The sequence below is a fragment of the Ochotona princeps genome, chromosome 14 (assembly GCF_030435755.1).
Source record: "Ochotona princeps isolate mOchPri1 chromosome 14, mOchPri1.hap1, whole genome shotgun sequence".
Taxonomy (NCBI): domain Eukaryota; kingdom Metazoa; phylum Chordata; class Mammalia; order Lagomorpha; family Ochotonidae; genus Ochotona; species Ochotona princeps.
Window position 1 is genome coordinate 42,531,514 of NC_080845.1, and position 27,909 is coordinate 42,559,422.

The 27,909-nt window shown below is 36.4% G+C and overlaps 1 protein-coding gene across 3 annotated transcripts in view; it reads left to right on the top strand.

Moving 5' to 3' along the window:
* MLLT3 (MLLT3 super elongation complex subunit) overlaps window positions 1-27,909 on the top strand; it is a 276,518-nt gene that overhangs the window by 176,477 nt on the left and 72,132 nt on the right. The window lies entirely within an intron of this gene.

Genomic DNA, 27,909 nt, shown 5'->3' on the forward strand with positions numbered 1-27,909 from the left:
GCTTTTTTTTTTTAATTGCTCTGTTTTACCCATTTTAGTGTTGGAAACAGCATAGTATTGGTGCCATCTATTTGTCTTTGTGGCTTTATCAACTGTTCTATTTTAAATCCTAATCATGCTTTTTTTAGAGAGAGAGTTGTGCTTTACGCCTCTGATTACCCCTCTCATGTACGTTGTTGTGCAGGCAGTTGGAGTGTGTGAATTATGGAAGTTGAGAACATCAGACTTCTGATAAGGAAGAAGTAAATTTGATGCAGGAACTTTTTAAAACAAGCACTTAGTCTCAGAGTACTGTAAGGTTGCTTGTGAGCTAGAGAAGTGAGAGTCAGTGATAACACAGCATAGGGCACCACTGCACCTTGATAACGCCTGCATTCTCTGACTTGTCTTTTCCTACACTCAGTCGTGATCTTGGAATGATGCTCCCTGACTTCTAACTTTTCTTCTTTTTGTTTATCTAAGTGCTATTGGAAACACATGGATCTTTTCTGAATAAACTTTAATCTTGTCTTAAAAGCACTAAAGTAATAACTTTGAAATTTGAGATACTCCAAGCACATGTTATTTGATGTATTATAATGTCTTTGAGGGATTCTGTTTCAGTAAACTTGGTAGTAAAATAAAAAAAGATTTTTAAAATCATTTGAAATTATGGACATGATATAGGTTGTATCTGTTTCACCTGAAACATTAAGGAAAACTAGAAATGTAAATAAAAAATCAATATACTAATTTATTGTCTTAGGTTTTGATCATGTTATCTGTTGTATAAACATTAACCACGACCTGTGTTAACTCAATCTGTCCTGTTGTTACTCAATTATGAGTCATGTTGAGTTCATTAGAAATCCATTCATGACAGTGTCCCTTCAGATACAGTATTCTTTGGGAGGAGGTTATAGAAGAAGGATTGGGTTTTGGATTGAGAGCGGAGATTGGTGTTGTGTTCCTTAATCCTAAAGATTACATTTTCACATACTGTAGATATGCATGTTGTACCTTAAAGGAAAAGAGAGTGTGACCGTCTTTATTTGTAGCGTGTGTGATCATTGTGTATAGCGTGAGGCATGAATCGAGTAACCTTAATGCTTGGTTACAGTTCCTTCCCATGTTTCATTTTTAAATTTTAAACCAAAAGTACATTTTGGCTATTAAAAGTTGAACTTGGCCTTTCAAAGAATCAGATTGTTTTTAGAGCTGGCAGCGTCTAAGAAATGCTTTGCGGCTCTTAGGAGAAAATGATTCCAAAGAACTTTTTGCCAGATGAATATTGAAAAATTACGTATTTTTTTCTACTTCATAATCTATAAATGTAGAACTGTGTGACATTTTTTGGAGTCCAATAACTTTCTCTTTTCTCACTGGATTTCCTGTTTTTATGTCTTAACTATTTTCTGAACAGTATCAAAGAAATCTTGGTGTACTTGTCCCTTGGAAGAAATGCATCCTGTACTATTCTGTTGAATAACTGCTTAAAAGTAAGGGTGTCTTAATTACAGGGGGAAAAATTGTGAGCAGAAAAATTTAGAGATGAGCTTTCTTTTTTGAGACTGTTGAAATCCAAAGTTATTTCTTTTGTGGGACCCTAGAGATACATTAAAGATCTCATTGGAGCTTGCTGGGGAAATTGAGGTTTGGGGTAGGATCTAGCCTGTTAGATCTTAAGATGAGTAATGACAAAATGTAGGGATCAGAAATGGAAAGACTACCTTGAGAACCTCTACTACTTCCTTTTTATACAATAGGGGAAGACAATTACCAATAAACTTTCGAGGGCAAAGTATATCATCAATGTGTCCCTGAATTTTAGGCAAAAGAGACTACACATATTCTTTAGGAGGTACCTCTGTGTTCCACTGAGATATTTATATTGACTTCCCATTTTTTTTATAATGATCTGATAGTCCCTTCTGGTTCAGTGATTCTTAAATTGTGCTCATTGAGCTATTAGGATTAAAGAATTTATCATTATTGTAGATGTTTTTTTCTCTGTGCTCACCTCTAACTTTCTTTGTACCTGTAATTTCTGAGAAATAGTTTGGAAAGGTGATATCCATTACTTTATGGGTTTTTTGAATGGCAACAAACACAAATATTAATAAGGTTTGTCACATCTTGTAGCTATATTCATCTTTCTACTCCACTGTGGATTTATGTTTGGGGAAGTGTGATGCCATTGAATTAGTTCCAAAGCCAAACAGATTGGGGTAAAAATCTCTATCATCATCTATCTGAGTTATCCTAACAGTTGCTGCATTTTTTAAAACATCTCAGTTTATTAGCTGTAAAGTGGGCATGAAAATATGTTTCACGGAGGAATGCATGAAGTAGTTGTCTAGTACCTGGGCTTTTTTCCCTTTTACTTATTACTGGTTTAGACCATTAACAAATGCTTAATTTATATCAAGCACTGAAAATCACAGTGAAAATAAACTGCTCTGTTTATTTGTGGGAACATGTGTGTGGCTCCATTGAATTGAACCCCATCACTGTAATGAAGGGCCTATGTTACGTTTAAAGATTAGCCTATAACATCTTTCTTTCTTCAAAGAATTATGTTCTGATTAGCTTTTATCTTGGTTGTATAAGTTGCCACTTTAATTCTGTTTAGAATACAGTCTAAAAAAATTTTTTTTTAATTTATCATGATACAGTTGCTTACGTCAGGGATTTTCTTTCACTCTGGCATCCCACTTCCCCTAATTGTTTTCTCCTGTAACAGTAGTATAGTCCTTCAACAACTGTCGCATGTCCATCATTCCTCTGTTTAAGTGTATCTTGACATTGTAGGTATGGACAGTGACAGAAAGTCCAGCATTCTGTTGTCAAGGTTCATTTAACAGTGTCATTGGGAGTCTGTCCTTTATTCAGAAGTAGAGATGCATACTGCAGTGACTCTTCACAGTGTACTTGGCTGTGTTATACAGTTCCTTTAGGTAAATATATGTATATGTATGTCTGCCTATATGAGATGTAAGTTTCCATTTGAAAAATTAATGCTGTTGTTCTTACTCTAAATTTCTAGGGGATTAAACTATCCTCAAAGCTTTGCTGCCTTGTAAAATTTCACAGGTAGTATGTTCAGCAAGGGGATTACATCTTTGTGCTCCTATGAAGAAGCACAAAAAAGGGCAAGCATTTTAGTAAAATGGGGTTTACTTATGGCTGCTCGCTTTAATGGCCTGAAAGCCAAATGACTGCATCTTTTCTGTTATCTCTATGGGATGGTTGTAGTGAATCCATCTTTCCTTTCTTTGCTTCCATTTCTTTCCCTGCTGGGCTCCCTGCCTCTTTTTTCCCTTTCCACTCTTTCCCTTCTTTCTTTTCTCATTTCCTCAATTAAACAAAGTCTAAACATGTTGTTCAGTCTATTTGTGAATCACTGGCAAGCAGTTAATTTTTAGGACAGAAAATTGAAACTAACTGCAGCAGTTGTTAAAACCAGGGTTTCTATAGGCAGAAATCCAATTCTGTTCAGACACCACCTGTTTCAATAGTACTTTTCAGACGCCCATTTGGCAAGATTTGTTGGGAAAGACATGGGAAGCGTGCTTGCAGGCTGTGTGAAGTGTGCAGCATACTGCATTCCTTTTTCTCAGAGTGACAGTTACATTTATATGTGATCTGCTTTAGCAAAAAATAAATTGGAGTTTGTCTAAAACATTGCCTATTGAAAGGTGAAACTCAGGGAACCTCCAGCAAGGAATTTTGTATATTAATGGAAAAAAAGGAGCATCTGATGATAGGGAGCTTTCACTAAGATGGCTGTGTCAAGCTGTCTGAACACAGCATTAAATGGTAAGGGTCTGGAATGAATCTTGTGTAAGGTGGCAGGGTATCTCGTTTGTAAGGAAGTTTGGAATACTTCCTTTTTCCTAACAGTGTGGATCACTTCCTCTTCCCATCAAATTTTAATTGTTTTGAATAGGTAAATGCACAGTACAAAAGAACACATAATGGGGCTTTCGTTTAGGCAGACAATAATAGTGCAGTAAGTAACTTTGTGCCTAGTTCTTTGTACAGAGGAGTAGCACCATAGGAAAAATTCCTCAGTAGAATCATAGCTGCAGAGGTAGGTGGAGTTTAAATTTTGGTGTACATTTACAAATTTCCCACTCAAGAGGTGATATTACTTTATGTTTGTGCCAGAAGTGGCTGAAGGTGAATATTTTCCCAGTGCTTTATTAAACTCTCTACCACCCCCAATCTTTTGAGTGGAAAAGATATCTCATTTTTAATTTGCATTCCTCTTGAGCAACTTTTCATCTGCTTCAAAAGCCATTTTCATTTCCTTTCAAAGACCACATTTAATGTATTTTAAATTGGAAGTATTCTAAGTGTTTAGGCTTTGACTTTAATTTATGGGTACTCTTCCCACATACTTACATTTGGAAAGGTTACAGAAAGATACGGAAGCCTTTTTAACCAAGGTCTGTGTTTTCAGGCTTGCTTCAATGTGTAACAAATTATGTTCTAGGAACTGATTTGTCAAGACTTTGGCTTTTAAAACTCTAAGTGGCTTTTGTGGCAAACTCATCTCGACAGTACCAAGAGATGGATAGCTGGCTGCTTATTTTTAAAATGACTCAAAGAAAATAATACAGGGGAGATTATTTTACTGGCTGTCACTGGACAGTTTCATTGGATTTTGGAATATTTGTTTTGGAACAAGTGTACTTTTTCTGTTTTTTTTTTCTCTGATATATATCATCCTGTAATTGTCCTCTTCAAAAGATAAAAGAATGCTGCTGTTTTCACCAGCACTGATAAAAGGTGATTTATTTAATTAAGTGTAAGATCAAGCAGGTTCTCCCATTTATCTGTTTTTCTCAGAATTAAGTTTTATGTCATAGGAGGTGTTTTCTCTTCTCCATTCTTTATCCTTTCCCTCCCCCCATACCTATACCAACTGTGAAACACCTAATCATGAAAGTGGAGCTTACGTAGAAGTGTTAATGAGAATGCCAAAGTTGAGAGCCTCAGTTTCGAAAGTTACATTTATCTTTTAAATTCCTACTAAGTATAATCATTGTTAGAGAAAGTAATTAATTAAAAAAAGAAAGTAATTAATTCATCCAACATATGAAATTTAGTTTTTTATGTTTAATTTTTTCTCAAAGTCACACAAGCTCACTTCAGGACACTCACAGACTACTGAAAATAGGAACCAACAATATCTGTCTTTGATACTTCCTTCTCAACTCCCCGTTTTCCTTTGAAGTAGGGAGGGAATAAACAGGAGCTGTGTAAGGACGAAATACTCTCACTGCATAAACTGAGCAAAGGTTAGAATAAGAATGCGACAGGAAGATGTTCCTAGATTGTGTGCTACTAAAAGTTCTGTTGAGTGTTTAGCTGTCAGGAAGGTGTGCTACATTTCTTTCATCAGACCTCCCAGGAATAGCAGTTTAGCTGACTTTATGTAGGAAGCTCTCAGTTTAGTAGCCTTAATTTAGTCTTGAAAGGAATTGCTGTGAAGTCTGAAAGAGAGCCAACACTTAACCCTACCCTTAGCTTCTGTGTCTAATGTGCAAAAAAGAGAGAAAAGAAGGAAGAGGGGAAAGGAGGAAGAAATGAACAGAAAGAAAAAAAACTAAAGGGTGTGAATCTTGGATAATTGCTAATTTAGAAAATAAACTTCTTTTTAAAAAAATTAAAACTTGTGATTGAAAACTGTTAGTTCAGTATCTTTCCGCTTGGCTCAGGTAATTAGTTCTTTGTGCATTTGTTTCAAAACTGCATATGAAGTATAAATAACCGAGTCTGTTCATTTTAAGGCACTAGGGCATTGTATGTGAGAGCACCAGCTACCTTTTCTGATAGTCCCCACTAGACGTGTTTTGGCTTCATACTCTGTAATACTGAGTGAAAACATTTTTTTTAGGGTTTAGGGTTAGAAAGAAGGAGAGGGGAAACTAAGATCAGCATTTTATTTTCTGGTTTTTCTTGTTCTGTAAATTATAAGAACACCTGACAATGATTGTGATCTGAAGATAGTAAATTCAAAAATAAATGTTTGAGACTCTTGAAAGACATCTGTGGTTCATTTTCATGGAGTGAGGATAGATGGTAGGTAATTTACTGAGAATAATTTTTTACCACAAGGAACACCGCCATGTGTAATAAAAAGAATGTGTTTGATTTGATATACAAGGGCAAAATTCAGTTCTTGGGTTTGCTGCTAATTTACTTTGGGCTTTAGGTTGGTGTAAATCTAAAATAAGCCTAATATCCCCTTTCTGCCACTTGAGATTATTAAATGAAATGTGACATATAGTTAAGCAACCAGCAAATAATTGTTTTATTTATTGACATATTTTCTTTGTTTCTGCAGATTGTTTTTGGATTAAGCTATAGTTTTTGTTGCTTGGAAAAATGAAAATAAAAGGTTTCATTTGGAAACCTTTCACATAATAAGAACGTTTTGCTAGAAAGAGCATATTTTAATGTTAAAAAATGTATCTGACTTTCCCCTGATTTAAAAAAGTGCTAACTTTAAAAAATGTAAACTTTTCTCAGAAAGCGAAAAAGTGAAAATGCATCAGTATATTTTCTCCAGGGATTATGGTGTGTGATACTATTTACATTGTGCTTATTTTGTGGATAAGATTGCATTGAATATTTCATATTTAATGCTTTCAGTGTAAATTGCATAACTTTTAATTGTGTTAATTTTTATTTTCTTAAAAAATTATCCTTACACTTCAGAGAATTAAGGTAATATGTTCTATAGATTTTGTTTTTGTTTTCTTATTTTGACTCTCTGCTTTGCTGAAGTTATTGCATAAGACGTAAAGACTGTATCAACATTAAGAATGAAATAACTGGTTTTTACAAATCTAAGATTTTTTCCTTAATGATCCCCACAGTATGTATTACTGGGTGTGTTTGTCTGAGACAGAATTTATAAATTTTTTTCTTCTTAGTCACTGAAGGTAGGGATTTGTGTGGTAGACAAAAGTCAACCCATGTGGCATCTTTGGGCAGATTAAAACTGAGTTCTCCCACTTTTCACCATCCATGGATCCCTAACTCAAAGAGCATGGCATGGCTGCACAGCACTGATGAATTTCAGCCAAGTCTTCATCCCATTGGCTAAGAGTGATTGGGCTGATCAGCGTCTAGATACCATTGTCAGCAACACTATTTATAGGTTCAGAAAAGCAATTTTGATGTTGAAACTATCTTGTTTAAGATAGTCTAGACAGGAGTTATCTGGAAAAATAATAAAGCTTTCTTGAAAATTTGTTATCAGAGTGTTTCAGTTTGGAATATCCTTGTCCTCTCAAAGGTATAGCCTGTTCTTTTGTTCTGCCACTCTGCTTCATGCTTTTAGCTTATGACCCTATTATCCGGTGTTCACAGATAACTATAAAGGTCTAGTTTTAAGCACAGGGAGCCAGGGACTTTTGATAAGACCATTATGCTAAACCAGGAATTTCAAATGCCAGTGACTGTGAGACCAAGCTGACCCTTTGAAAGAACATGCTGCAAAAACCAAAAGACCAATTGAATAATATAGCATTTTGTCTAAGCAATTCCATGTGCAAGATGGTGGTTTATTTATTTATTTATTTATTTATTTTATTAACAAGTGAAACTTTTATTTCTGACAATTTCAAACTCTGGAGACTTTAGGAAAGAAAACAGCAGTGAACTGTAGATCAGAACTCTCCTGAAGCACTGTTATTATTCCTTCCACTGTGCTCCTGTGTTAAAATACACTTGACATGGGTCCCACTGCTGGGTACGACTTCTTCATACTAGGTCTTCGTTTTGGCCACCTGTATGACTTTCCTTCCTAGATTTCTGTTCAGTCTTGGTAAAGAAAGATTGGTTTCTTTTATCCATCTTTCCCTGCTCCCAGAATCAAGTTTCTTGAATTTTTTTTCTCCCTCTCTGTCTGTAGTATCATTGTACCTGAGTCATGTTCTTGGTTCTTTTTTTATTCTTCTGAGAAAATTCTTTCAAGATTTATTTATTTGGAAGAGTTACAGAGAGGGATGGGATGGGAAAGAGAGAGAGTCTTCCATCTGCTGGTTCACTCTCCAGACAGTCCATGCAGCAGCGACCATGGCCAGGCCTGAGCCTGGAAAGACAGGTAACCAGGGTTGCATCCAGGTTTCCCATGAGTGATAGGGAGCCACTATGTGGGGCATCTTTTGCTGCTTTTCCAGGCCATGAAAGAAAGCCAGATCAGAAGTGGAGCAGTCAGGACATGAAGTGATGCCCGTATGGGATTCAGGTCTCGTAGTCGATGGCTTTATGTGCAGTGTCACAGTGCCAGTCCCATCTGAATCAGTTTTTGGGCTTGCTATACAAACATTAAAATTTAACTTCAGGTAATTTTTCTCTTTTAATTAAAAGGCTCTATAATTGATTAAATTGTTTGCACTTAGGCCTCTGTTCTGTCCAGCAGCCAGGCTGTGCATGTCTCCCAGCTACTAGGTAAATTGTTAGAGCTGATTCTTCAGTCTCGAAGGCAGTAATAAAATCAGTATGAACTGTTGTGATGTATCACAGATTTCTCATGGCTTGATTTCTGTACCTATATTCTGATTTCTTTTGGTGCGGTGAATGTGCCACCGTAATAATTGTCAGACTCATAAAAATAGACGTGTGTATTTTTTTCAATTGCTGATATTTATACATGGTAACTTTGTGTCTTTAGACATATTATTAACTCTGTCATTTATAAATTGGTATGTTATGGCATCTACACCAGGGTAGAGTGTAAGGATGAACTGAAATAATGCCCGGCAGGTGATTAGCACAGTGACTGCTGTGAAAGGAAAACCTGTCAACACTTTCTTTCTTACTATCTGGATTTAGGACCTGTGGGCTAGTGTTTATTTTCATGGTGTGGAAATTAGTAAATCACAGTTTTATAGCTGAAGAGATTCCTGTTATAAAAAAATCAAGTTTCCCATTTCACAGGTGAGCAATAGTAAGGCATCAAATGCTGAAGTGATTGGTCTAAGAAGAAATAGCTAGATCAGGGTTTTTGCAAGTTTTTTATGGAATAATAAAGAGTAATCAATGCCTCTTTGCTGCTAGCAATGCTATTCACAGAAGACAAAATTAAAAATAAATCCCCTGATTTACTTGTCACTGTGTGTGTAGGGCTAATAGAACCATCTTGCGAAAGTCCCCTTCCTGAACGCAGCGTGGGTCTGCTGCTGGAGCAGAGCAGATCACTGGCTGCTGCCAGCAGAAGGCTGCATCCTGGCATTTATTGCTTTGTAGACTGAAGTTCCCTGTGTTTGTCTTACTTCTGAAATATAGTTTGTGTGAGGCAAGTGAAAATTAGAAAGCTCTCTTTTCCCTCAGACTTTCTTAACCCAGGATCAGCCAGTCTGTTGGGATTGGTTAAGTTTTCATTTTCTGTAAATTAGAGGGAAGCATCATTTTTGGACTCTTTTTGTTTTTTTCATTTGAACAGCAGTGGTATGCATGCTTTTAGAAGTGGTTTTCCTTGGCACAAACCAACATACGACAGCAAAGTCAACAAATAATTCTGTAATCTACCCGATTTTTAAAAGTACAGATGCAAGTAAGTCATGGGGCAGTAGTGATATTTTGAATGCCTAGACATTAAATGTTTTCCCTCTGGGTAGGAAAGTCCAGGCTTAATACACTCTATTAGAAACAGTTTATTGTGGCTGACTTGCCACCTCTTCTTTAGGGAAAATTCTTTCCTGATGGTCACTTCCCCAACCTCCTTGCCCAACCCTGACCCAGATGCACATGGAACTCAAGAAGCTTAAACAAAACAATTGAGTTATTTGAATTTGGGTCAGGTAGCACAGGCTGAGGAGATCGAAGATGCTTTCTAAATCCTAGAAGACAAATGATTTGTATGGTATTATTTCTAGCTTCATGGACTGAGGTTTCCTGAACAAAGCTGAGATTTCTCTGACTTTTGAAAATCAAGTTTGAGAGAGCCTTCCTATCTTAACTTCCCTTTCTTATTTTTTAGCTGCTGTCCTTCATTGCTCCTCAACTCCTGCCTGCATAAGTGTTTAACAAAATAAAAATTTTTAATTTCTTTCAAGAACCTCTCCCTCCTTCCTTCTTCTCTTCCTCCCTCCTTAGAGTACTCTTAAAATATTCTTTAAAAATTGGAGAGCCTACTGTTGTCCACGTTTAAGGACAACTTGGGGGAAATAGAACTAATGAACACTGAGTTGTATTGTCTGTGTTCTACTGCCTATTAACCTTTGTCAGTTCTAAAAACAATATTTGTGTGGGGCTGTGGTACAGCAAGTAAAGCCTCTGCCGGGGGTGCTGGCATCCTGTGTGGTGCTGGGTTCAAATCTGGCTCTTCTACTACTGATCCAGCGCCTTGCTTATGGCCTGAGAAATTAGCAGAGGTTGGTCCAAGTCCTTAGGCTCTTGTGCCCACTTGGGAGATTGGGAGACCTGAAAGAAGCTCCTGGATTCTGATGGTCCCAGTTCTGTCAGTTGCAGCCGGTTGGGGAGTGAACCAGCACAAAAATACTCTCTCTCTCTCTCTTTCTCTGTCTCTCTTTGTCTATAACCCTGCTTTTAAAATATTTTAAAAGTTTATTTGTATTGAAGGAGAGAGAGAGAGAGAGAGAGAGAGAGATCGAGATCGAGATCGAGAGATCGAGTCATTCATTCATCCTTTTAGTCATTCAATTCGTTGGTTCACTCCCCAAATCCCTGCAACAGCTGGGGGATGAGTGAGGTTGAATCAGAACTAGGAACTCCATTCAGCTCTCCCATCCACATGGAAGGCAACTGGATTCAAAGTAGAGCATCTGGGACTTGAAGCAGCATTCTCATATGGGCTGTCAGTCTCTCAAGCTATGGTATAACTTGCTGTTCAGTGGTACCAACCCTGAAAACAATGTTTTTAATTGTACTGCTACATCTTCTGCAGGCTCTAACCCCAAAGACCAGGGATAGCTAAAAACAACAAAATTTGTGTTTTGGAAAATTGATCTTTTGTTTAAATCTGTTAGCTGATCAAATGATTATGTTTAAATTTGTCTTCTTTTTACAGCAAATCCTTCTAAGCAAAGCTAATTTTCTTAAATAAGCCATTGTAAACTTTTTCCCAAAATACACTTTTGAGCTTGTTTTACAAGTTAATGTCTTTTTCTGCAACATGTCCAGTATGTTGTAGTGAAGGAGACAAAAGAATATCTCAGATCATGTATGGATTTTGTGCTTTTCTTTTGATTTTGTGCATGATATAGAAATTCAACCTTACTTGAATTGCCCTTTTCATATCACAGAAGTCTTGATGTAACTCACAGATCAGATTTGTAGAAGGAAGCCCTGGTCCTTTGGAAGATGATATTTATGTAACTCATAGAGGAATATGATGCAGTGTAGGATTCTCCATTTGCTATAGGCCCTTGCAATAAGAACATCAAAGGGCCTGAGTAGAAATAACCTCTGGATGTTCTTTGATTACCTGTGATTGAAATGGGCTTCCTAAAGTCCTTTATTCCACCATGTATAGATTGAATAAGCAGATTCTTCCGATCAACTATTTACTTCATAATTGAACATTTTTTAGGTAATCTGTACTTTTAGAAAAGTTGCAACCATAATACAAATAATTTTCCTAGTCATTTGAGATGGCTCAACATGATACTTTATTATCCCTAAATGTTTTAAGTATTTATTTTCCACAAAGATGTTGTCTTACGTGACCAGTATACAGGTGCCAAAGTCAGGAATAGTACTGATGTATTTCTAAACCTTCTTCCTTGAATCCCGTTCATTTTGGCAGATTCTTCCAGCAGTGTACTTTGTATTTATAGCAAATGGACCTTGTATTGACTCACAGATAGTATTTAGCTGCTATGTCTTAATTTGCTTTTTGCTTGATCTTTGCTTGACTTTCAGGCCAACTCTTCAGTAGATGACCATTAACTGGAATTTAGGTGACCTTTCCTCCTCAAATTCAGATAATGTGTGCCTGATTTCTATTCCATGAAATGACTTTCATGGAGAGATATATTTTCATGAATGAAACGTTTATATTTTCTGAAAGTATCTTCTAATAAAATAGTTACTAACTGCAATTGATATGTATTCGATGAAAGCAAATCTTGGTTTTGTATCTTTAAAACTCAGAGTGCACAGGTCAAATTGTTGTTTAGCCTTGGTAAATTCTTGTGATGTATTAGAGTGATCTGATTTCTCTGCTTCCTGAAGAATGTCATTCCTCACATGTTTTTTGCTAACTGGTAGTGCCAAGGGCAAAATGGAAATTCTAATGATACAGAAATGTTACATTAACCAACTCTGAACTATAGTTTTTAGTGTCTACACCTTTGACCAAAGATACTTTTAGAGAGGAAAAATGGCTTGACTTGAATATATGTCTCATCATTTTTCTAGAATATTTATGCAGATCTATATAGAATATAGAAAAAGTAAGAATAGATTGGCACCTACTTACTGCAAACCTTTATTAGCTTCATTTAACTATTAGAACCAAATTACAATACAAATATTATAATCAAACTCATAGTATTATGAATTTGTTTAATCATTCATTCGCATTGCACAAATTTGATTACTTGTTCTTTGCTAAGCACCTACATCACAGGACTGTTAAGATTAAATGAGACAATATGTGCTTTGCACATAGCAGTTATAAGTAAGTGTACGTTGAATGTGAATTTCTCTTTCTAGACTATAATATTTGGACACCAGGAATTTTGAGCTTTCCCTAAAGGAAAAATGCTATATAATCCTTCATATGAATATTATGTTTGTTTTATATGTAATTTATAAAACAAGCCCCACCACCTACCATCCAGTTGAATAATGAAATTTGGAGCATAATTAGCATTGCTAAAAAATTCCTATATACCTTTTTCATCTGCTCCTTTGCCTCCTCCGGGTGTAATTACTCTCTTGAAGTTTCCTGAGCTCTTAAACATGATCTTTCCACAAGTGTGTGTGTTCTTTTGTTTGTTCAGCTTTGCTTATTTTAGAACTTTATGAAAATGGTATTATACTGTTTGAACTTTTCTGTGAGTTTATTTACTAAGAACTATGTAAAATGTGTCTGTGTTACTGTTCAGTTTCTTGCATACAACTCTTAGAATGACTGTATGGTGACGTGTATGTGTGTGTGTACATACTTTTATCCACGTATCCAGACTTCACTCTTAATTTTGTTGTGCATTGATGTACTTCTTAAATGTATGTGTACATACAATAGGTTTTTTAGGACAGTAGATTTCAGGCTTTTATGATTGCTACCTGCAGTAGCAAAAATGTTTTTCACGATGACCAAGTACCTATGTGCTACAATCAGTATATATAAGCAAATGAGAAAAGTTTTGCAAGCATGATTTGAATCAGTTTTCTTTCATACTGGTTAATTTATAAACAATGATGTGATCCGCTGTATTTCTTCTCAATCTCACTTATATGGTTTGATTTGAGTAACACTGCTTTCAAGTTAGAGTTTTTAATCTTAGAGCAGATGAAACTCACCCAGACTATACTTGGTATATGTTTGCAAAGAAAGAATCTTGATTGAATTTGAACTGTAATACTGCAATAAGGTGGAAGAATCCACCATGGGGGAAAGGCATGGGGAGGGGTTAGGGGAAACCCAGAGCCTATGAAATTGTCACATAAAGCAATGTAATTAATAAAATTTTAAAAAAAAGAAAGAAAATCACCCAGAGTTAAGAGTGTGAATTATCCTGAGTCTGCCACAGAGATGATTATTCATTAGGTGTGAGGTGGGTCTGTAGGAGCTGAAGTTCTAATAGACATTACAGTATTGTTAATGTTGCTAATCTGCTGAGTGCATTCGAAGGATGGTTCCTCAGGCTGTATACCAGTGAATGCAATTTCTGGGCCAATAGGACATCCACATATTTAGTTTTATGTTATATAGTAATTATAATTTAAAGCTCAATTTCAGCACATAAAAAGAGATCCTGTAATTCTGCTTTCTAATCAGATTTGTTCATCTGTGCACATTTAATAGATATATAAATTGTATTTTATCATTATTTTACGTTTTAGCTGTTAGTGGTAAGACTGAGCGGATATTTCTTTTTTTATTGCATTTCATTTTTTTAAATTAATTACATTGCATTATGTGATACATTTTTTATGCACTGGGATTCCCCCCGCCTCTCCCCACACCCTCCCCCCACGGTGGATTGCTCCACCTTGTTGCATTTCCATAGTTCAAATTCAGTTGACATTCTTTCATTGGAGGTATTTACCAAGCATAAAGTCCAGCATCTTATTGTCCTGGTAAGTTCAGTGGTTTCTTGGTGAGACCATCTCTGGTCTGAAGGTAGAGCCGGCAGAGTATCATCCCAATCAATTAAAAGCCCCAACATAATATTTCCAACCATTTACAACATTGTGGTATTAATTGACATGGTATTGATTAACCAATATGTTAATAGGAAAATGCAGGTTCTCAACCACAACCTGTAACTTCTTCATAGACATTTCAATTTTGGTTTATATTCAACCGTGTTCTATACACCTTAAAATGGCTTAGATTGCTATTCAGCTGTCTCATGCCTATTTTAATTTTAGTATTTAGCAGTTTATAGCATTGAAGTACGTTTTCGCTGAACCTGTTTTTCAGGTGGTCTAACTCTATAATTCTAACAGGATATATGTCAACAGTTTAGGTGAGCATGTTTAGGAGGGGTGTGCAGAGAAATCTTCCCTACCCCAGTGAGGAGTAACTAATCTTTGTGTCCCACCCAGTGAGTTAAAGTGCATCCCCGCTGACCATTTCCTGTCTGTTTCTAAGCTTTCCTTGTTGTTCTCTATCTATTCTAGTTTTGTTTGTTTGTTTGTTTTGAGGGGTTTCTGGAGCGCTCCTGATGGTTATTACGAGAGGGAGTGGGGACCCAAAATTGGAAGCAGACAAGGACCAGAGAAAGCTCCTCTCCCTAGTCCTGAAGGAAGTTTACTGTTCTTCTGTTTCTGCGGACCGCTCAGGGATCCTGGTTGTTGTTCCAATGACCTTGGATCCTGCAAGGCAGGATTTGGGCTTCTTCCATCCCATGTGGTAGATCCAAATGGGGGTGGGTGACCTCAGAGTTCTTGGTCTCCGAAGGCACTCCATTTCCCCGTGGTCTCCTTGGCAGTAGGGATGTAGTCCTCGGTGCTCATACTGATAGTCCTTGGTGAGGATCTAGAAGTCTTCAGGTTTGGGATAAAAGCCGCCTCCTATCCGCCTGCTCCACCCTGGGGACCCCTCCCCGCTGAGCGGATATTTCTGGAGCCAGTTATGTTTCTTTCTCTGTGAAGTGCTTGCTGATGTCTTCTGTGTTTTTGTTTGAGTTCGTTTTAATTCTGGAGATAGGAATGCATTGCTCATATTTACTGTTGATAGCTTATTGTAATTTTCCTTGTTATGACTTCTTTTACTTTGATATTTTTAATAGAAATTCCTTATTTTAATGAGATCAAGTGTTTTTTCTTGGTTTTTTTTTGTTTTTTTTTTTTTTTTGCTAATTGCTTTTGGGTCTCATTTAGTGTGTTCTATACTCCAAAGTCACATAAATATTCTAGACTTTCCCTTTGCAACATGTCTTGGAAGTTTGGTGTAATATTGAAATATTTTGCACATCTGGAATTGATATTTTGGATGGCATGAGGTAAGGGTCTAATTTAAATTTTTTCCTATATAGAAACCTAGCTTGAGCACACTTTATTGAGTTGTCCATGCTTTCCTCAATGATCTGTCCGAACAGCAGATTTCCTTATTTGTGAGTCTGTTGGGAAAGAGGTAAAACAGTGTTTCGTTTGTGAGTTTATTAATCTTTGCAGTGATATCAACCATGTTTTAATTACTTTATAGGAAAACTCATTAAAGAAATACTATCGATGGTGTGATAAATTTTATTACACTATTATATCTCCATATTTATTCAAGAATCAGTTTAAATTCTTTGGGAAAATTCTGAAGATGTTTATAGAAATTAAGTTGAAACTGTAGATTAAAAGTATTCTGATCCATGAACTTAATCTGTCCATTTATGTGGATTTACTTCAATGTCTTTATAGTGTTGGCCACTTTTGGTAAAAAGCTAACTAGATTTGTGCTTTGCTTCTTCCTAGGTTCTTTCTAAGTTACTGTTTTATACAGATTATTATTAAAGTTTTCCTTTTTGTCATTGATGAATAAATATGTAGTTTACCTTAGTATAATTGGCATTACTTCCAACTGTTTACTGTTTTTTAATTACAATGATTTTTCCATATAAGTTCTTTTATATTTGTTTATGGGTAATCATGCCATGAATGAATGATGTCATGTATTTTCTTATTTCCAATTTTCCCGATCTTTTTTCTACCCCTGCCTTTCATGGTCCTTATGTCAGTGGTATTGTTCTTGATTACAAATGGATTAATTAACTACTGAGAATGTTGTTTGGAGTCTTGACAGCTACATTTTATTAGGTTAAGCAATTTATCTCCTGGTCTTATTTTGTGGGGGAATTTTCTTTTTTTGTTCCTTTCTAGAAAAGGGTTAGCTTTTTATTTTATCAGACTGCTTTCCTACCTCTATCAGAATGCGTAAACAGATGTGAGTATTGTGGCATAACAGGCTCAGTTGCTGCCTGTGACCCTGGCATCCTATCTATGAATGCCTGTTCAGGTGCCAGCTGCTCCACTTACTAACTGGTTCCTTGTGATTGCACCTGAGCAAGCAGCATAAAATGACCCAGATCTTTGCTCCTCTTCACCCATGTGGAAAACCTGAATGAAGCTCCTGGCTCTTGGCTTCATTCTGATCCAGACCCAACCAAGTAAATCAGTAGCTTGAAGATCCCTATCTCTCTCTCTGTTACTCTGCCTCTCTCTCTCTCTCTCTCTCTCTCTCTATATATATATATATATATATATATATGAAGAATTTTGTGAAGTCAATAATTCTTGAATTCATGAGTTAAATGGATATGGTCTTGCTTTATTAGGGTTCCCATTATCACTATTGAACTAATGTTAACATTTTACTCAAGATTTTTACATCTACATTCTTGAATTAGATTGGTCTGTGTTTGCTTTGCTTCCCCTTGTCAGATTTTATTGGTTTTATATTATTGATAATATAAACTATGTAAGAAATGGTTCCACTTTTCTATCATTTGTAAGAGTTTTGTGTAAGACTGAAAGTTTTGAATTATTGACATTTTTCTAGAATTTGCTTCTAAAATTCTGAGACTGATATTGTCTTTGAAGTAAGATTTAAAAACACTACCTTTAAATGGTTCTTTTTACTTCTGTATTTATGAGGAGTGAGTTTTGCTAAGATGTATTTTCCTAAGAATTTAGTTACTTGAATTTTGTTGCCCTAAAATCATCTGCAGTAATTTTAATCTGTGTTTTATTTGTGATATATTAAGTATATTACTGTTTTTCTTTCTATTGTTCATTTCCACTTTCTGTCTTAGTTGAGACAACAGATTGAGAATTTAATTTTTTTCAAAGTCCTGTTTTGATAGACTTTGCCATTTCATTGTTTTCGTTTTTTAAAGATTTATTTTATTTTTATTACAAAGTCAGATATACTGAGAGGAGAAGAGATAGAGAGGAAGTGGAGCTGCCAGGATTAGAACCAGCGGCCATATGAGATCAAGGCGAGGACCTTAGCCACTAGGCCACGCTGCCGAGCCCCATTTCATTGTTTTTTTTACGAAATATTTTATACTCTTCTTTTTACTATGCCATTGTTATTCAAAATTTTCATTGTGGTTTTTTTCAATACAGGTATTAGAGGCTATTTTTTTTCTTCAAGATCGGCTTTCACTGCATCCTACAAATATTAGTACAGAGTGCTTTCTTTATCACTCAGTAGGGCGAAGTACAATTTTTCCATTTATGTATCTAGTTTTCAAATATACATATATTTATTACCTTTAAAGTAAGAATTACAGGGAAATGGAGAGACAAAGAGAGACAGATCCGCCATCTGCTGATTCATTTCCCAAATGTCCCTAACAGCTGTGCTGGACCTCCATCTGTGTCTCCCACAGGGATGGCAGAGACCCAATACTTGGTTTATCTTCTGAACTTTCCTAGGCACATTGACAGGGAGCTGGATTGGAAGGGCAGCAGCTGTTAAGTGCTTGGGCAAGGGGAGGGTATGGAGCAGCCAGAAACAGCTAATATGGGATGCCAGAGTCTTAGGTAACAACTTGCTCTATCACAACATCAGTCGCTTTATTTACTTTTTAATAAGTGATATTTATTTACTTTGAAACGCAGATATACTTACAGAGCAAGAATAATCTCCCATCAATTCCCAGATGTCTTCAGTTGCTGGAGTGGGGCAGGCATAAGGCAGAAGTCTAGAATTCCATCCAGGTTCCCCACAGGAGGGCAGAGACCCAAGTACTTTAGCCATCACTTGTTGCCTCCCAGGTGCACAGCAGCAGGGAGCTGGAGTCGAGATGCAAGCTGGGACCCACAAATATGAAATGTGAGCATTTCAGGCTGCTTGTTAAGCAGGAGACCAAATACCTGCCCCCCATTTTCTTTTTAATTTGTTATTTTATGTGTGAATTATCTAGAAATCATGTCTTTGCAATTCCAAACATGTGGATTTTCTTTTTAAACACAAAAAAATTTAAAATATTACTTTAGTTATATTACCATGGTTTCTTTTGGAACTCATTTTTCTTTTTCCTGAAGTAAATCCTATTGCTAGTTCTTTTACTGGAAGTCTCCTAATAATAAACTTTCTGAATTGTCAGTTAATCTATAAAAGTTTGGGTTATTGCCCCTGTTAGAAAAAGTGTTTTTGCTGGTCATACAATTCCAGTTTGTCATTTATTTTGCTTTCAGTGCTTTGTAAGGTTCTTTATATTGTGTAGTCTCAAGTCAGTGTGACTCATTTATGATAGGGTATACACAGCAACTGCCTCTCTTAGGTGGCAATCATGAATTTTAACATTTGCTTCTTTCCATGACATAAAAACTCTTACCATGTACTTCCAGGATTTACAATTTGAGAATTATGAAATATTTTCACCATCTTGATGTAATAGAGATGATTACTTCAAGAGCATAGATAATACATTGTAAGATGGAAAGTGATATGTTTTACCCATTTCCTCTGCTTTTTAATGTTTCTATACATGTAATCTTACACAATTTCCAATAATGGCATGAATTATTTATGTAAGACATCTTTATTTATTCTATATGTTTATTGTTTAAAAATTGGCTGACAAACATTTCAGAGTTGGCGCTTGTGAAATCTATTCAGACAGCTCTAACACGTCCCTGGCTACTTGCTGCTTTTGTTTGAGAAACAGAGAGACAAATAGATGAAGGCAGAGAGTTCCCATTAGATGGTTAACTCTATAAATTCCTACACTGGCTGTGGCTACACCAGGAGGAGCCTGAAGCCAGAAGTTGAGAACCCAGTCCAAGCCTCCCTCTGTGGGTGGCAGAAACCCAATGACGAGTTTTCCTCAGCTCCTCCGAAAGTTCCCAGCTGGAAGCTGGAATCAGGAACTAGAGCTGGGAATTGAACTCAGGTACACTGATACAGGATGCAGATATCCTAACTAGCAGTTTAATTTCCTAGCTAATTCCTGTCCTACTTGTTCTTTGAGTTGTAGACGCAGATCTTCCGTTGACTGGTTTACTCTCCACATGGCCACAACATCTCAGACTGGACCAGACTGAAGCTAGGAATCCATAGTTTCCTCTGGGTTTTGTACATGAGTGCGGGGTCTCAAGTACTTGGACTATATTCTGATGTTTTACCAGGCACATTAGCAGGGAGTTGGATCAGAAGTAAAGCAGCCGGGACTAAAACCAGTGGCCATATGGGATTCTGGTGTTGTGTGTGATGACTTTACACCCCTGTACCGTAGTGCTGGTTTGTATGTACCTTTTAAGATCGCTTATAACATTGCATTTACAATTATTTTTGTCTCTAGTGCTCCTCATTTTTAGAACTAAATCCCTTTCTGTCTAGAAACAAATTTCTTTTAATTTATGTAATTTATTATTTTAAAAAAGATTTATGTATTTGAAAGGCAGAGTAACAGAGAGAGGGAGACAGAAAGAAATCTTCTATCCACTAGTTCATTGCCCAAATGGTCACAATGGCCAGGGCTTGGCCAGGCAACAGCCAGGAAATAAAAAACTCCATCCTGTTCTTCTGCTTGAGTAGCAGGGACACAAGTACTTGGGCTATTATCTGTTCCTCATCACATTGGCAGGGAGCTGGATTGGAAATGGAGCAGATAGAGATGAAGGTTGGAGGAACCTGGAACTGGCATTCTAATGCAGGATTCCAAAACTACAGTAGAGGGTTCACCCATTGTGCCACCATGCTAGTTGTTCCCATATTTTTCTGTTGTACTTGTACTGTCTTTGTATTCATGGCTATTAACATGATTGGAAATTTCTAAAGGTATTGTGTCTCTTTTTTATTCTTTCTGGGTCTCCCATTAGATATTGGATAATTTTATTCTCTTCTTGTCTCTTAGTATATATTTTGAATTTTCTTGTGACTTTGTGCATGTTCTAGTGCTTTGTACCTGACGTCCTATTCACTATTTCTTTTCAGTTGTGCTCAGTCTGCTGTTTAATTACAGTTTTGCCATTTAATTAGTTTAAAATGTGTATGAGTTGCTTTTGTGTTGCAGTAAGCTAAGCTGCCACCTGAATCACTGGCATCCCATATTGAGAACTGGTTCAAGTTGTGGCTGTTTGGGCAGTGAACCAGTGGATAAAAAGTATTTCATCCTTCTTTCCTTGAAATTCTTCCTTTCAAATGAGTAAATAGGTCATTAAGAAATGTATTTGGTAAACCTGGACTCAGAGCAGAGAGAGGGCATTCAATCATATAAAATATTCAGATCACTCCACAATGGCCTGGCTAGAATGGGCTGAGATCAGGAACCAGGAGCTTTGCTACTCCTGGGTGACAGAAACCTAGTCATCTGAGCCATCCTTGTTGCCTGTCAAGGTCTGTGTTAGCAAGAGACTGGATTGAACTAGATGCAGATATAAACCCTAGATAATCTCATGTGGGATGGATCTCTTTTAAAGATAATTTGTTTCTATTTCATTTGAAAGGCAGACATATTTGGAGGGATAGAGATGGAAGGATACGCTGATTTTTTTTTTTTTAATCTGTTGGCATTCCTCAGAAGGTCCAGTCAGCTTATAGAGGTTGAAGTTGGGAGTTTCATGTTTTCCATGAGAGTTTTTCCATGAGAGTGGCAGAGAATTGATCACTTGAGCCATCATCTGCTGCCTCCCAGGAGGAGCACATTACCAGGAAGCTGGTTTGGAAGCATGGTAGCCAGGACTTGAAGTAGGACTTTGATATGAAATACAAGGTCCCAACAATAATTTAACCAATTTAGCACCCATCTTGGAGTGTAGGCATCTTAAGAAACCCCTTACCCTGTAGGCTGTACATCTACTTCAGTGTTCTTGCTAATTTATTGTTTAGTTTTTTGGATTCCAGTGTTTCCTTAAGTCATACTTCACCGTTTATCTTCTGCATTGATGATTTATTTCCACAGTATTTATTTATTTGGTAGTCAGAATTACCAAGAGGAATAAGGGTAAAAAGAGAGGCCGATATCCTCCATCCACTGGCCCACTCTATCCCCCACCCCCAAATAGCCACAATGGCTGGGGCTTGGCCAGACTGAAGTCAAGAGTAGGGAGCTTCCTCTGGGTCTCCTACATGGGTTCTTGGGCCATCCTCCCCTGCTTTCCCAGATATACTAGTAGGGAGCTGGATTGGAAGTGGAGCAGCTAGGACTCAAAACTGGTGCCCATATGTTATGTTGATGTCATACTTGGCAGCTTTACCTGCTTTGCCACATGCTGGCCCCATCTGGTGAGTTCTATATCTGAAATGCTTAAAAGATCATTTATCCGTGTTATAAGATTTTTCTTTTTGCTCAGTGCTAGGAGTACTTTACATTTACAAGTTTATTTTTGATTTAGGTCATGCTATGGAATTCAATCGCTTGAATTCAGATTAATTTTTTTCAACCAGAAGTTTTGTAAAATCTTCTCCTTTGTTTCTGTGAGACTCTGAAATATGGGTCTTCTATTATGCTGTAGATCCAGTCTTTAGAGACCCACAGAAACCTCAGTTGTATATGTAACCCTGGGTAATCTCATCCTTCATGCTTGAGCGTAGTCCACAGCTTAGACTTTAACTTCTTCCTTTTCTATTTGTATTTACCTTTCATACACTAAAGGTACACATTCGCGTACGTCGCCTTATTTTCTTTATTAGCCCAGCAATGAAAAATGTCATTATTTAATATCACATTTTTTCCTAGCAGGATCTGCTGGATTATCAACCATGTCGTTCAAAGTTGAAAGTATTACTGTTTAAGTTTTTCAAAATACCTGAGAAAAGCTAATGCTACAAAGAGAAAAATTTATGTTGGTTCATGGCTCCATCGCTTCTGAGTCCAAGATGGAGTGGCCCCATTTATTGAACATCCAGTGAGGCATCTTGCTGGTAGGGTCCAGTAGTGGCACAGAGCATCTCATGGCAGGAGGGATCACATGTGTCTACTTCGGTTTTTATAAGCAACCTGATCTAAAGGCCTCACCTCTAAGCAACACAATTAGGTTAATTCTACACCATGTTAGTGTTACTAACATAGAACTTTGGTGACTTTTAATGTGTTTGCCTTTGTGCCACATTCATCATTCAGATATAATACCCAGCCAGAGCAACTTGTCTCCCTGAAACTATCATTATATCTAATATTTTTGGCCAGGTTTGGAGGCTCTAGACGCAATGATTGAATAACTGTTGAAAAGTGACAAGTTAGCATAATCTTCACTTAATTTTCCTATTACAGTTGTATCTCTCCTTGGATTTTACATTTATGTAACACATTTGTTCTGTGTGAATTTCACCTGATACTGCCAGCTACTCAGTTATGATTAGTGGTATACATTAATGACTAACTGTTCTCTGTTTGTAGACTGTACTCAAAGTTGTAATGATCTAAATGTTTTCAAGTTGTTTAAGAGAAACTTTATGAAGACAATTATAATAACCCTCGAAAGAGAAGTGACATAATTATTACCTTGAATTTCTAGTTTCAAACCACAAAGGTCAACAGAAGTTTGCTTGAAACTACAGTGTTCTAAATATAACTTTCTATTAATAGTACTTAATTATCAATTAGAATTTGACCTATATAGGTAGCAGTTAAGACGCCAATTAGGACAATCATGTCCCACACTGGATTATCTGGGATTTATCCCCTGCTCTAGATTCTGAGTCCAGTTTTCTCTATAAATGCAGACTCTGGGAGGCAGCAATGAAAGCTCAAGTAATTGATTTTGTTTTATCTACCTGGGGGACTTGGGCTGTGGTCCATGTTCTGGATTCAGCCTTTCCCAGCCATTTCAGACATTTGAGGAGTGAGCTAGTGGATTGTAGTTCTTTGTGCTTATTTGAATCCCTGTCTCTATTTCTTTGCCTTTTAGATTAAATAAATCAGCCATAACAAGCCAGAGGATAGTATTCAATTAAGAAGATTTTTAAATAAGATTAGATTCCTAAAAATGATTTTTGCTTCATTCAACAGAGATGAAACAAATCATTTGAAGAAATAACGCATGTGTAACAATTTTGTGTTCTTGGAATATTATTTTGTAAAGTATTGAATATTTCAGCCAGTTGGTATTGCATTTTTACTATTCATAATTAAATACGGATATAGTACTTTCAATTGATATTGTACCTTTAACAGTCATAATTAAATACAGATATAGTACTTTAATATACTTCAATATTAAAAAATCTGTAGGATTCTTTTGTTGATTTTGAAATGAAGGCTAGGGCAATAAAAATTTATAGGTTATTCTGTTCACTCAAGATTAAACCCTGGCACTCTGATATGGATCACTGATATACTAAGCAGCTTCTTAACCACTGCGTTGTGCTCTGGCTCCCTTGTTTATTTTTCTAATAAAATTATTTTGCAAAGTCTTTGAAGTATAAATGTGTACACTAAAGGGGAGAAGATATAAAATATATTTATGAGGTTGGCAGAATTTATTTCATATCTAAATAATGCATGTACAAGACTGAAAAAAAATGCAAAAACAAGTTTAACCAAAGTATAAGTCCTGTATTCAAATTTTCTCCAATCCCTTTCCCACTGTCTAGAATGAGCCTTATTGAGCCATTTCTTTTTTTTTAATTATTTTATTTTATGACACAGTTCCATAGGCTTTGGGATTCCCCCAAGCCCTCCCCCTATATTGATTTCCTCCATATTATTATAGCAGTACAGATCATAACCAGTCATGATTCCATCACAGCGGGCATGGACCATACAGAATCCATTTCTAAGTTTTAGGGTTACTGCCAAATTTTCTAGACTGTCTGTTAATACTGTTGTTTGTATATGGAGATTCCAAAATCTAACTTATCTACATCATCTGTATTCTTCCCAATATGGCACCATGTAAAATTTTTTTGTAAGGGTCAGCTTTGTGATACAACAGGCAAAGCCAGTACCTGCAACACTGGCATCCTGTATGGAGCTCAGTTAGTGTCCTGACTGTTCCACTGCAATTTATGCCTGGGAAAAGCAGTGGGAAATGGCCCAGGAGTTTGGGCCCTTGCCATCCATGTGGGAGACCTAGATGAGGCTCCTGATTTCTAGCTTTAGCATGGCCGATCATGCCTGGCCATTTCATACATCTTGGTAGTGTGCCAGGAGATGAAGATTGAATCAGTCCCTCTCTTCTTTCTATTTCTCTCCCCAACTATGACACTTTCAAATAAATCTTAGATACTTTCTGTAACTTTACAAATGCTGAATATAAAGCCAGACTTCTACATTCTGTGCTTTGGATTATAACTCTGTTGACCTGGCTGTTGTGACAGAATTTAAGAATATGTTCCTTCTTCAATTCCACGAAAATCTCTGTTGCTGTTCCCTGATTGGATTTAGGTATGGCTTTATCCATTTATTTTTCCTGAGCTTTGAGGGGTATATTGTAGGATTTCCTGTAACTTCCTGTTGAATGTACATTGATAATTGGGACAAGCATGCTGGAGATTGTAGTGCAGTTCTCAGTAGCTCTGATTATTTAGCCTTTGTGTTGAAATATATATTTTTATTAACCTCACGAAGTGATGAAATATTTTCTGCTTCAGAACCTTATTGTACTACTAGTTGTGACTAAAATGTGCATCAAGTTATTTCTCTACTTTGGAATATTTATGAATTACTGTCTTCTCATTGGATTCTTTTCTGGCAAAGAATGAGTTCAAATTTAGTGAATGTGAAATATATAGCTACAGCATTGAGGTTAATGAATTTTTCTTTTACTTTCTTCATTGGGTTTGATATTATATCATTTGTGTATTTTGTGTACTGAGTATCTGTGCTTAGTTTCTCTCCTCTGCTGTGTTGCTTCCTTTTAGATAATAATTGCTGTAAATGATTTAAACTTTTCTTTATTAACTATAGGGTGCTCTTTTCATTATTTTCTTTTGATTGATTTTTAATCTTTATTTTTCCAATTTTATGAAAATATGATCTACTATTTAAAGAGGGGTATTTTAAATTTTATAGCATCTGGTGATTGATTTTGTTGGTTTTATGGATACACACAGATTATGAGCTTTATTCAAGAGGTAGGGAGTTTTGCATGTAATTACCAAATCGGTTTGTGAGTTATTTCAGTTTAATTTGTATCCTTATTCTGTTTTATTAGATTTATCTATTTATGGCAAGGATTGATTTTGAATTTAAGTTAATTAAAGTCTTTCATAAATGCTAAATAACTTTTTGCTTTATATAATTTAGCTCTTTATGTCATATACGTTCTTTAGTACTCTTAGCCTTGCATTCTGCATTGTCTGATATTAATGTAACACTCACTTAGCTTTCATTTATCAGCACATTCTTTTTTTAAGGTTTATTTGAAGAGCTGGAAGGCAGGGAAAGACATACTGACTCAGAAAGGGGAGGACTGGAAATCTTCCATGTGCTGGTTCACTCAGTGAATGAGCCTAATGCCTAGGGCTAGTTCAGGGTGAAGTGAGGAGATAGAAGCTCCATCCAGGTCTCCCACATGCATCCCAGAAGCCCAAGTAAGTATTAATGCCATCATCTACTTCCTCACTAGGCGCTTTAGCAAGAACTGTATCAGAACCATCCCTAGTGGCAGGTTGGTTTTGCGTTGTAGCAAAGCTGACCCCCATTCCTTTATTTTAGGCTTTCCTCAGTCATTGGACTTCAAGTGCTCTTTGGAACATTGTGTATCTGACCTCAGTTTGACCTTCTCTTTCAGTGGGAGAATTCAACTCTTTCAGTTTTATTCCAAGAGATACTTGTTCATGATACTTGTTTTTACCTTGTTATTTATATTTTCAAGTAGTATTTCCCATTTCCTCTTTCTTTATGTGGCAGTTTTTCTGTATTTTTCCATTAGCTAACTGTCTGCCCTCCCTTTCAGTTGTTCATAATTTAGTTTACCTTCTACTTTAGTGAGAAAATAGACAGTAATATTTTCATTCCAATTTTAGTGTATGTGCTGCCGAAGCAAGCACAACAGCAATATTTTCTTTCACTTTAACACTGGAGTCCTTTCCCTTTCTGCTACTAAATTTCAATAGATATAAGTATGTGTTTTAAGTCTAGGTCTTTGTTATACTTTTTGTGTCAGAAGTTCATACTGAACATTGATGTTAATTTTCCATATTGCTCATTGTCCATTTATATTTACTGGATTTACTGCTGTGTAGCATGCAAAGTGTTTTACACTCCTCTGTTTCTTCCCCCTATGCATCTCCTACCAGAAAATCTGTTTTCTGACTCAGTTATTGTTTGGTTAGAATTCTTTTTCAAATTATTTCCTTAGATTGGTTAACAGGCAACGTATTGTGTGAACATCCATAGATTTTGCCACATACTTTTATATAAACTGGGTTTTAGGGAGTTTGAGTTGTAACCTCCTCTTCTAAGGATTATTCATTCTTTCATTCGTGAGAGAGAGAGAGAGATCTTCCAGATATCCATAGTAGCAGCCAGGGCTGGGCCAGGCAGAAGCCAAGAACCAGGAACTTCTTCTCGGTTTTCCACATGGCCATCAGGAAACAATGTACTTGGGACATGATCTGCCACTTCCTAGGCACATCAGCAGACAGCTGTACTGAACTGTGAGTAAACTCGGACTTATACCAGGGGCTCTGATGTGCAATTTGAGTATCCAAAGTGGAGTTTTAACCCACTGCACCATAGAGCCTGCCCTAATAGTCCCTGTTATCGTTAGAGTCACTGTTCACAGTTTCAGTTACCAGTGATCAATCTCATTCCAGAAATATTACATGAAAAATTCTAGGAATAAACCTACTCAGAAGTTTTTGAATAACATTTATTACACTAAATTGTTACACTGTTTGTTTTGTTATCATTGTTAATCTGTTACTGTGTCCAGCTTATAAATTAAGTTTTGTTATGTGTATGCATGTGTAGAGAAAAACATAGTATATACAGGCTTTGTTAGTATCTGCATATTCAGCTGTCCATTAAGGACTTTGGGATGTGTCCCTCTAAGATATATGGGTACGACTGAACCCTTCTTCTCCCTGTCATCTATGCTGTTTAATTTACATTCTCCAGTGTTGACCAGTGAGGAGTTCAGTGTTAATTTGTTTTCAGTTTTTAGTTAGTGGTTATTCTTTCTGGCAAATTGGCTGTTCTTTATTGTTAGTTCAGCAATTTCAGTTCCTAAGTTCCTAGCCTTATGTTTTTCTCATTGATCTTGCCTAGATGTTCTAGAACCTTGTGAGAAAGCAGTTCAGTCCTTTCTTTAGTTCATGGAAGCATTTTTCTTGTCACTTAGTTGTTAGTTTTTTGTTAGCTTTTCCTATAGACTCTCCTG